Source organism: Mesoplodon mirus (assembly GCF_964341445.2).
Source record: "Mesoplodon mirus genome assembly, chromosome: 7".
Classification (NCBI taxonomy): Eukaryota; Metazoa; Chordata; class Mammalia; order Artiodactyla; family Ziphiidae; genus Mesoplodon; species Mesoplodon mirus.
This window is the reverse complement of record NC_138983.1, coordinates 60,734,948-60,744,964: the sequence shown is the minus strand read 5'-3', so window position 1 is coordinate 60,744,964 and position 10,017 is coordinate 60,734,948. Positions and strand designations below refer to the sequence as shown.

At 47.2% G+C, this 10,017-nt stretch overlaps 1 pseudogene across 1 annotated transcript; it reads left to right on the top strand.

Annotated features, from left to right (window-relative positions):
- Positions 1-8,211: 8,211 nt before the first annotated feature.
- LOC309807218 (olfactory receptor 5P6-like) lies at positions 8,212-9,141 on the top strand (annotated as a pseudogene). Its single transcript has one exon. The product of its transcript is annotated as an olfactory receptor 5P6-like (transcript).
- Positions 9,142-10,017: the final 876 nt, after the last annotated feature.

The following is a 10,017-nucleotide window of genomic DNA, read 5'->3' as shown; positions in this document are numbered from 1 at the left end:
AAACTTTTAACTTCTCGATCTGTGCATCCATTCTCCTCCCAAGTTCTTTGAACATCTTTACGATCATTACTCTGAACTCTTTCTCAGGTAGATTGCCTATCTCCATACCTCTTAGTTCATCTGGGGTTTTACCTTGTTCCTTTGTCTGGAACATGTTCCCCTGCAGCCTCATTTTTTCTAAGTTGCTATTTTTATTTTTATATCTGTGGTAGGTTAGTTATATTTCTCAACCTTGGAGAAGTGGCCCTCTGTAGAAGGCATCCTGTGCATCCCAGCAGTGCACTCCCCTCTCATCACCCAAGCTATATGTTCTGGGGGTTCCCCCTAAGAGGGCTGCATGGGTCCTTCTGTTGTGGTGGGCATGGGGCTGGTCTGGTGGGCTTGGATGGCTCCTCGTCTGGTTGGTTGCCAGGCCCTCCCTCGTGCGGATGCTGCTGGCTGCTGCTTAGTGGGTCCTGGTCACGGGGTGGCTGGTTGCAGAACTCTAGGGGTTCCCGGGACTCATGCTGGCTAGTGGTGGGTGGAGTCAGGGTCCCAAAGATTCTGAGACTGCTGCCCACCCGCTGGCAGGTGAAGATAAGTCCTGGGGTTAGTGCCAGATGCTGGCAGGAAGAGCTGATTCCTGGAGCCTGGCTGCAGGGCTCGGAGATCCTGGAGCTCGTTTCAGGTCATCGGTGTGGGGGCTGATTCCTGACACAGCTGGGTATGGGGTCCGGGAGGTCCTGAAGGTTGCATTGGCCTTCTAGTGGGCGGGGCCAGGGCCCAGCTGGTCCCAGGGTAGGGTCTGGCCTACGTTCTGGTGTCTACTTCTGGTGTTTCCCCCCTGGTGGGTGAGGTTGGTCTAGAGGCAGGCTTCCTGGTGGGACTGGCTGGTGTCTGCCCCCTGGTGGGTATAGCTGGGTTTTGGCCCTCTGGTGGGCAGGGCCTTGTCTAGGGCTGCGTCTAAAGGCAGCTGTGGGCTCTTTAGTCTTTTAGGCAGCCTGTCTTTAGAAGGCTGGGGCTGTGTCCTCGCCCAGTTAGTTGCTTGGCCTGAGGCGTCCCAGCGCCGGCACCTGCAGGCTGTTGGGCTAATGAGCTGGAGGAAGACTTTCAAAATGGCGCCCGCCAGCAGCGGCGTCCACGCAGCAGAAGGAGCTCCTAAGAAAAGCTGCTGCCAGTGACTTCGTCCCCAGGGCGAGCCGCAGCCATGCCCCCTGCCTCCCCGGGAGACTCTCCAAGACCGGCAGGTAGGTCTGGCCCAGGCTCCTGTCAAATTATTGCTTCTGCCCAGGTGTGCGTGGGATTTTGTGTGCGCCCCCTAAGAGTGGAGTCTCTCTTTCCCCCGGTCCTGGGGGGCTCCTGCTAACTGCCTGGAGCACTGGCCTTCAATGCCAAATGCTCTGGGGGTCGTCTTCCTGGTGCTGGACCCCCGCCTGGGTTGGGGGCCTGACGTGGGGCTCAGAACTCTCGCTCCTGTGGGAGGACCTCTGCACTATAATTATTCTCCAGTCTGAGGGTCGCCCCCCCGGGGGTAATAGGGTTTGATTATACCGCGAGTCCAACCTTTTCACCTGCTTTGTTGTGGTTCCTTCTTTGTGTATTTAGTTGTAGAAGATCTTTTCTGGTAGGTTCCAGTGTTCTTCATCGATGGTTGTTGTGCATATAGTTGTGACTTTGGTGTGCTCCCTAGAGGAGGTGAGCTCAGTGTCCTTGTACTCCGACGTCTTGGCCACTCTCCTTAATCTTGCAGTGACCTTTAAAATCGCCTCTTCCTATTTGATGAAGACTGCTTTGTTTTTTCCTTTGTGCTTAGTCTAGCTTCACTTGCTCACCTCAGCTTGGGGGTAAAGAGAGAGCTTGCTAGAAAAATACTTTCTTAATCAATTTGTAATTTTTTTAGTATTTGATCTAATGATAGACCATAAAATAACAATAAAAGGACAAAGAGTGTCTGTGGTCAAAATATATTGGTCTGTAGGTTATTAGACAATGGGAAAGCTCTTAGTAAAGGTCAGGGTTAGATCTTCTGATATGAGAAAGTAAATTAGAAGCCCATAGTGAGCTACCATTAATAAAATGAAATTGAATTATTAATTAGTAACACAAATTGGTTAACATGAAAAAAACACTCTGCAGAAAATTCTATAAAATTTTACTCACATCTTTTCCAAAGCTGTACTCTGCTATAAGTTAAGGTTTTTGGACCTCCAAACTTTTGAGACTGTGTCCACTTCAACAGCAGCCTGTCCTGGAATGAGTGTGATAATTATAGTTATGACTGAGTACATTCTGAGGGGAGATGACCAAGTGGAACCGGACAGTAAAATTACTGGACACGTTCTTTTTGCATGGTTCTCCGTAGATGATGGGCTTTTTGGACCCAAAGGTGCTGGCCTGTGTTCCTAGTCTGGCTGCAGCCTAGTTACAGGAGACTTCATAAAAGAACAGGATGAGGTGCCCCTGACCAAACCAGCTGTGAATGCTTATGTCAGGTCAAAACTGGTGACTTCTCTGTGGAAATGAGCAGGGTTCCTGAATTCCTAGGGAGCGAGTAAACAAGCTCTTTAAGTGACTTTTTCGTGCTCAGATGCAGCCTGTTAAGGAAGACTGAGGGAACTAGATTGTGTTTCCCCTGTGAAGTTTAATTTATCTGTATACACTGATGACTACCATATTTATTTCTGTTTCCCTGTCCTTTATTTAGTGCTTTAGACAAAAATATTTTTGTCTGTTGAGTCTCAAGCACAAATTGTCTAAAGTAATTATCTCCTTCCACCCCCAACTTGCTCCCCTCCAATGTTCCATATCCTAATAAGAGGCACCATCATTCAATCAACAAATTGATTAGAAACCTGAGGGTAATTTATTTTTCTCCCTCCACATGCTTGCACTCAATGACAAAGTCTTGTACATTCTGAGTCCAATATTTATCTCCCATTGCTCTTCATTTTCGTTGTCAGCACTTTTTTTCCCCAGCTACCACCTTATATATTTATTTTTACAGTAGTACTCCTGTAATATTTGATTTTATGTGTCAATTTGGCTAGGCTACAGTGACCAGGTGTTTGGTCAAACATGAGTCTGGATGTTGCTGCGAAGGTGTTTTTTAGATGTGATTAACATAGATGTGAAGAACATAGGGGTAAGATAGGAATAAAGACACAGACCTACTAGAGAATGGACTTGAGGATATGGGGAGGGGGAGGGGTAAGCTGTGACAAAGCGAAAGAGCGGCATGGACATATATACACTACCAAACCGTAAGGTAGATAGATAGTGGGAAGCAGCCGCATAGCACAGGGAGATCAGCTCGGTGCTTTGTGACCGCCTGGAGGGGTGGGATAGGGAGGGTGGGAGGGAGACGCAAAAGGGAGGGGATATGGGAACATATGTATATGTATAACTGATTAAATTTGTTATAAAGCAAAAAATAAAACTAAAAAAAAATATAGATGTGATTAACATTTAAATCGGTAGACTTTGAATAAAGCAGATTACTGTCCATAATGTGGGTGGCCCTCATCCAATCAGTTGAAAGCCTTAGGAGAAAAGCCTTAAGTCCCCTTAAAAAGAAGGACTCTGTCTCCAGGATGCCTTTGGACTCAAAACTGTGACATCAACTCTTGCTGGAATTTCCAATCTCCTGGACCGCCCTGTGCATTTTGGAATTGCCGGCTCCCATAATCGTGTGAGCCAATTCCTTTAAAATAAAAACAACAACAACGTTATAGTGGTTCTGTTTCTCTGGAGAATCCTAGCTAGTAGAACTCTAACCAGCTTTCCTCTCCCCTCTCTTACTGTCTTAACAACTCATTAATCTAAATAGATTGCTTTCCGGGCGGGCGGCGGGGACGGAGGTGGGCCTGGCGGGTCCGCGCGGCCTCGGGGCCGGAGCCCGGGTCCCCGCCCGCCCCAGCGCCCGCCGCCGGCCGAGCCCCGCGCCCCGTGCCTCCGTCCTGGGTCGCGGTGGTCGGAGATGCGCCCGGGTCCACGGGACAGGCGGGCGCAGAGTGGGAGGTTACGGCGCCTCCGCGGAGCATCGCGGGTCCGGGGCTGGGGGCGCCTCGGCTTGCTATGCTCTCCGCACTTTCCCGCCTCTGAAGCCTCGAGAACAAGGCTAGGCAGCAGTAGTTTAACGGGGAGTTGGCCTGCTGGGAACTAGGGGCCTGCTGGGGTCTCAGTTCTTGGCTGGCCCCGGAACACTAGGTTGCCAGGCGCGTGACGGCAGCAGGTAGGAGTGAGCCGCCGCCGGTGCAGCGATGAGCAGGGAAGGAAGGACACTGGCTGTTGGCCTGTGAACCTAGGCAAGAATGACCAGCCAACACAATCCAGACCAAGGTCCGTGGGCCCAGCTCGGTCCTGGGCGGCTGGTCAGTGGAATCGACCTGCAGGTGTGGCTCTTGTCACTCCTGGCTTCAGGACAGATCCTGCTGATGAGCCCAGGGCACCGGCCTCAGTCCTCCAGGAGAGTGCCTTGGGAATGTCCTCTGATGAAAAAAGAACCCGCAGGCTTATCAAATAACTTGTGTGTGGAACGTTGGTGTGTTGAAAAGCAGTTCTGTGTGCTTTTCCCCCTTGGTGTGGATCAGCAGTGCTGAGGCAGCAGGCGTGATGCAGAAGTGTGAGCAGAGAGCGTCTGGAATCCCCCAACTCCAGGGAAACTAGAGGTGACAGCAAGCCGGTGAAGAGGACAGGAGCTGGGGGCGGTGGCGCTGGTGGGGCAGCCCAGCAGGCGCCCCTCATCTCAGGGCCCTAATCCTGGCTCCAGCCGGGTGGTCAGGGCAGCTGCAAGGTCTTCTGCGCGAGCAGAGCCCACAGTCCTGAGCGGTTCTTCGCTGTGTTTGGGTCCTCTCCCCCCATCCAAGGGGAGAAATCTAGATGAGGTTTAAGAATTAGTGCTTTAGGGCTTCCCTGGTGGCGCAGTGGTTGAGAGTCCGCTTGCCGATGCAGGGGACGCGGGTTTGTGCCCTGGTCCAGGAAGATCCCGCATGCCGTAGAGCAGTTCGGCCCGTGAGCCCTGGCCGCTGAGCCTGCGCGTCCGGAGCCTGTGCTCTGCAAAGGGAGAGGCCACAGCGGTGAGAGGCCCGCGTACCCCCCCCCCCACACACACACACTTAGTGCTTTAAGAATGTGGATCTCATAGTTGAAACCTCAGAACACGTGTTTTCAGCGCAAGGTGTTAAAAGTGAAGGGACGCCTCCTCAAGGAGGGTATCTCCATGTGGGCAGAACTAGAGAATAAATGGGTCTTGAATAAACAAAACAAAGCAAACAAAAAATCGAAATAGATTAATTCCTTTGTTAATATCCCCCAAAGACTTTGAATAAAGGCAACAATTCTTAACATGTTTACAAAGTCCTGAATGTGTCCCTGTTATGTTTCTATCTCTCAGCACTCTTCCCTCATTCCCCAAACATTCAAACTCTGTGTGTGCTCAGTGGCTTTGGTGGGAGATCTAGATCTGAAATGAGCAAGGGTCATGACTTCTCCTGGTTTGAGCTGGCAGCAACCACCTTGGTGGGGATTAGGGCTGGAGACAGAGTGGCTAGAGTCAGAGCCTGGTGTAAACCGTGGATTCTCCTGTGGCATGATGGCAGTTGCTGCCTTGTTTGGGGGTATGGCTGGAGCCAGAGGGGCTTGAACTACAGCCTGGAGCAAGCTGCAGCTAGTCTTGAGACATGCTGGCAGTCACACCTTGGTGGGGCTTTGGCAGAGAGGCTGCAGCTGGCGACTGGTGCAAGCTGGGGTGGGGTGTTCTGGGGCAATCCCGCAGGTTAGCCAGAGCACCAGGAACTTTTCAATCTTCGGCCTCTGCACCGATACTGAGAGCAAGCAAGTCTGTGAGCGTGTTTTTCAAGAGCAGAGTCTCAGTTTCCTACAGCCTTCTGGTAAGCCCCACTGGTTTTCAAAACCAGGAAATGGGGCTTATCTTCCTGGTGCTTGACCCCAGGGTTGGGGTGCCCACTGTGGGGCTGAAACCTCTCTCTTCTTAGAGAGTATCCCTGAGCCTGTGCTATTCTCCTCCTCTGGGTTGCCCACTGAGGGTGTGGGTCCCAACTCGATCACTTCTCCTCTGCTACTAGACTCTGTGTGGTTCTTTCTTTGGTTGTAGAAGAGTCATTCGTCTAGTTTTCAGGTTATCCTCAGAGAAGGCGGCTATATATATATTTGTAATTTTGATGTGTTTGTGGGAGGTGAGCTCAGGGTCCTCCTAATCTGCTATCTTGATCGCACATTCTTCTACCATTTTATATTTGTAGTGTAGTCCTTAACCTGATGTATTAAACAGAACAAATGTTTAGCTATGAGATAATTTATTATAGTATACTTCCAATAATTATCAAATGGAAGTGCACAAACAAGTAGAAAAAGAAAGAAACTGGTCGCTTGGAGAATTGACAGGATCCTTGGAGAATTGACAGAATCCTTAAATATTAGTTATATTTGTGTGAGGTGCACTGCTCGGTATTCACTGGAGAATGTGATAATGACCCCTGGTGCTTTTGAATTCACATTTGAATCTCAAGAATCTTCAGAGATTTATCCTCAAAGGCAAACACTAAAATAGCACAGCTCTTATAGTACAACAATGACTCTGAATTTATTACTGTAAGATGAATGAATTCTCATTTGTAGAGGTGTAAGATATTTGGCTTTTGTGAGTTAATCAGTTGTCCTGATTTTCAATAACCATTAGAGAACACTTTACTCTCTAAAGTTGTATCTGTTCTCACAAGCCAGGAGAAACAGGGCAGATGCTATCCAGTAGCCAGCTAGCAAGTAACCTTAGCTGAATTAACCTGTTTCTATAGTCTACTTAGTGTATAAATAGGCATAATTCAAGTTACCATGATTCCTCATTTTTCCCCCCATAAGACCAGAAACTCACATGGTCTTTCAACGATATTAAACTGGGTACTCAGCCAATAAGTATTATACTATAAAATTCACTACATTTAAGGTGCTTTGGGGACTTGCTGTTTGTACATATCTTGGAAAGACTTCCTTTGTTTATTGTCCTGAAGGCTTAGGCTTACAGGCAGCCAGAGGCTTTTGGGCAAAGTTGAGAATACAAAGCCAGAGGACTTGGAGATGAGTTTCAGCCTGGCAACTTGCTGGGCGAACCTGGGTACACTTCTTAACTTTTTAAGCTGGAACTTTATTCACCCAGCTATACCCACCAGGGGGCAGACATCAGCAAGTCCCACCAGGGACTTGATATATTGATATATATATATATCAATATATTATGAAACGAATACTATTTTGTTCTATATTACTCCAATTTGAAAACATAATTACATTAGGAAATGATCAGATTTGAGTGAATGTAGTTTAATTATGTCCTAGATATTACACATGTAAGATTTTGCACGGTAATTATTTTGATATTTCAAACTAATTGAGAAAACAATATTTAATTGTAAATGTTAAATAAACATAATACATTTATAATAGCTGACTTCATTTATAACCTTAATTCGAACTTTCTTTCCCCTTCTTTGTCCAACTAAGAAAATTGTATTTCTCCTTTTAAAAACATGGTCTTGTTTTATTGAGAGAATTTGTAACCTTTGTGATTAACTAGGCACCTCTTTTATACTTTAGCTGTCAGAAAGTAGCAATGTAATTTGTTATCCACCCATTTCCAAGAGACTTGACTTCATCATAAGTACTCTTTAATTTCATTTATAGCATAGTTACTAAAGGAATGGACTGTATTCAAACTACCTGAGATTCACATCTTGATTCTGCAATTTGCTATGGAAACTTAGCTCAGTTACATTGCCAAATTCAGTTTCATTGTCTACAAATGAGATTAAATACTTAATATTATTTCATACAAATTAAAATAGAAATATATAGAAAATTCTTAACCCAAGGCTTGCCGTTTAGTAAATATTCAATAACCGTTAGGTATTATATAATATAAAGAGGAAAAGACATACATTATTTGAAGCAGGTTTTCCCGTGTTCGTGCTGAAAACAATTTTTAAAATATAGAATACTCATTATATAAATAAATAAAATTTTCTACTCTAAAATATATATAAAAATAGAAGAATATAAGGTTTTTACTCTAAGGTAAAAAAAGTTAGTCCAAACCTAACTGAATAATTTACTTGTTCATAATAAACTCTGTGCATTAATAAAAAGAAAACCATCAAATTCAAAACTTCTTTAATGTAATGTCTCATCACAGGTTCATTTTGGTAGCAGCTACCCTATCTCATGGATTCCCAGGAGCATGGGAACAATACTGCAATGACGGGGTTCATTTTACTGGGCTTAACAAATGATCCAATTCTTCGAGTCATCCTCTTCACGATCATCCTTTGTATCTACCTGGTGACCATATGTGGCAATCTCAGCACAGTCATTCTTATCAGAGTCTCTTCTCAGCTCCATCATCCTATGTATTTTTTTCTGAGCCACCTGGCCTTTGCTGACACAGGCTATTCATCTTCTGTTACACCCAGTATGCTTGCAAATTTCCTGGTGGAGAGAAATACCATCTCCTATCTTGGATGTGCCATTCAACTTGGTTCAGTTGTTTTCTTTGGGTCAACTGAATGCTTCCTTCTGGCTGCCATGGCATATGATCGCTTCGTGGCAATCTGCAGCCCACTGCTTTATTCCACCAAAATGTCCACACGAGTTTATGTTCAGTTACTCACAGTGGCTTATGTAGGTGGTTTTCTCAATGCTTGGTCTTTTACTATTTGCTTCTATTATTCACTTTTCTGTGGACCACATCGAGTCAATCATTTTTTCTGTGATTTTGCTCCCTTGGTTGAACTCTCCTGTTCTGATATCAGTATCCCCGCAGTTGTCCTCTCATTTACAGCTGGCTCCATCATTGTGGTCACGGTGATTGTCATAGCCATCTCCTAATCCTCATCACCATTCTGAAGATGCGCTCCACCGGGGGCGGGGGGGCACCGCAAGGCCTTCTGCACCTGCACGTCTCACCTCACAGCAGTCGCTCTGTTCTATGGGGCCATCACATTCATTTATGTGATGCCCAAGTCCAGCTACTCAACTGATGAGAACAAGGTGGTGTCTGTGTTCTACACGGTGGTGATCCCCATGTTGAACCCCCTCATCTACAGCCTGAGGAACAGTGAGATTAATGAGGCTCTGAAGAGAGAGCTTTGTTAAAAACTTTTAACTTCTCGATCTGTGCATCCATTCTCCTCCCAAGTTCTTTGAACATCTTTACGATCATTACTCTGAACTCTTTCTCAGGTAGATTGCCTATCTCCATACCTCTTAGTTCATCTGGGGTTTTACCTTGTTCCTTTGTCTGGAACATGTTCCCCTGCAGCCTCATTTTTTCTAAGTTGCTATTTTTATTTTTATATCTGTGGTAGGTTAGTTATATTTCTCAACCTTGGAGAAGTGGCCCTCTGTAGAAGGCATCCTGTGCATCCCAGCAGTGCACTCCCCTCTCATCACCCAAGCTATATGTTCTGGGGGTTCCCCCTAAGAGGGCTGCATGGGTCCTTCTGTTGTGGTGGGCATGGGGCTGGTCTGGTGGGCTTGGATGGCTCCTCGTCTGGTTGGTTGCCAGGCCCTCCCTCGTGCGGATGCTGCTGGCTGCTGCTTAGTGGGTCCTGGTCACGGGGTGGCTGGTTGCAGAACTCTAGGGGTTCCCGGGACTCATGCTGGCTAGTGGTGGGTGGAGTCAGGGTCCCAAAGATTCTGAGACTGCTGCCCACCCGCTGGCAGGTGAAGATAAGTCCTGGGGTTAGTGCCAGATGCTGGCAGGAAGAGCTGATTCCTGGAGTCTGGCTGCAGGGCTCGGAGATCCTGGAGCTCGTTTCAGGTCATCGGTGTGGGGGCTGATTCCTGACACAGCTGGGTATGGGGTCCGGGAGGTCCTGAAGGTTGCATTGGCCTTCTAGTGGGCGGGGCCAGGGCCCAGCTGGTCCCAGGGTAGGGTCTGGCCTACGTTCTGGTGTCTACTTCTGGTGTTTCCCCCCTGGTGGGTGAGGTTGGTCTAGAGGCAGGCTTCCTGGTGGGACTGGCTGGTGT